This window comes from Acyrthosiphon pisum, chromosome A2, assembly GCF_005508785.2.
Source record: "Acyrthosiphon pisum isolate AL4f chromosome A2, pea_aphid_22Mar2018_4r6ur, whole genome shotgun sequence".
Lineage (NCBI taxonomy): Eukaryota > Metazoa > Arthropoda > Insecta > Hemiptera > Aphididae > Acyrthosiphon > Acyrthosiphon pisum.
Window position 1 is genome coordinate 29,169,296 of NC_042495.1, and position 1,857 is coordinate 29,171,152.

The window sequence follows — 1,857 nt, forward strand, 5'->3', positions numbered from 1 at the left end:
AAAGGTTGGATCTCAATTATCATGCTTCGTAATTTGAACCCGCCCCGGTTGTGCAACGGTACGCGATTAGTCATTCAAAAATAAATGAAAAACGTGATCGAAGCCAGGATTTTAAATGGCAAGTTCAGAGGTGAAAATATACAAATACCACGGATTCCTATTATACCTACTAATGTGCCAATTCAATTCAAAGTATTCAGTTTCCGATTAGATTGGCATTTGCAATGACTATCAACAAATCCCAAGGTCAAACGATGTCTGTTTGTGGATTAGATTTGAGAACACAATGTTTTTCACACGGACAATTATACGTGGCATGCTCTCGAGTGGGTAAACCATCCAGTTTGTTTGTGTTAGCTAATGATGGACTAACAAAAAATATTGTTCACGCTATTGCATTAAGAGATTGATATTGTTTAATAGTGTTACTGTCGTAATTGTTTATTTAATGATATATAATTTTACGGAATAAATTATAATAAGTTAAAAATAATGTTTGCCTTTTGTTATTTTTATATTCCCTCATCGTTCACAGCGCTCCATGCTTATTTCACGCATATACCACATTCTTACATACATACAATATACACATTCTAACATAGATACATACTTCCAATAAGTAAGCTATTTTTTGTCTACACTAGAAATTACTAGGAAATTATTCATATGGCAAAACAACGTTTACCGGGTCAGCTAGTATATTATATATGTCGGTCCTGGCGCACTTTTATTTTATCAGTAAAAGATCACAAAGAAAACAATATGCAAAAAGATCAGAAAATCGAAATGTAATAATAATAAAAATATTTTTTGCAAAACTTATGAAATTAATAATTCAAATTTTTTTACAAAACTTATGAAATAAATAGGTAATTAAAAAGGTGGATAAGTGTATGTCACTCTGCTGTACAGTAGGTTACAAGTGGGCAAGGCTGGGCAAGTAAATGATTTATTTTAACTCAGTTAAGTTTTGTTAATATGCACCAATAACAAAAAGTTAAAAGTTAAAAGTTAATTTAACTATAAGTTAACTCAGTTAAGTTAAAAGTTAATACACATTTTTTGTTAACTTTTTATTAAGTTAAAAAAAGTTAAGTTGTTTATACAATGCTAACATGCTTAATTTTTTTCCAACCCAAAACTAAATTATAGACTAAAGTGTTTATATCTTATACATTGTTTCCATATTAGTTAAATTCGAATTATATACATTTTTTACTTTAAACAATTCACGGTAAATATTTTTTGACATGAAAACTAAATATACTGAAGTAGTGAAATATGATAAAATTAAAAACAAAATAAATAAACTTAACTTACTTCTTGAAATGAAAAATTAACTCGTTAATTTCACGTTAATTAAAAAAGAAATTTAGTAAGTTAACAGTTAAGTTAATGAAAAGCCAAAATTAACTAGTTAAGTTAAAATGTTAATATAAAATTAACTTATTAACTTAACTTTAACTTTTTAACTCGTTAATGCCCAGCCTTGCAAATGGGTCACTGTATAATGGATAGTATTAAATTTGAATTCAATGATATAATATCACTGTATAAGAAAAAAGATTCTTAGCAGAGACGGTATGTCAGTCTAGGTATAAGACATTTTATATACATATATATCTATGGTATTAAAAAAAAATTGACGTATAATATACACAGGAATATCACAATATCCATTAGGTAGGTACTTATAACGCGTTATACATCAACAACAAACCGTGATACTATCATAGGTATATAATAGTTTACTTTAGAAGTTTCAAGTACCCACGAGTATATTATACAATCACACATATACTAAATAGTTATTCTAGGTTTTTTAACATGTAATTTCGTCCAAATTCGAACTTAAAA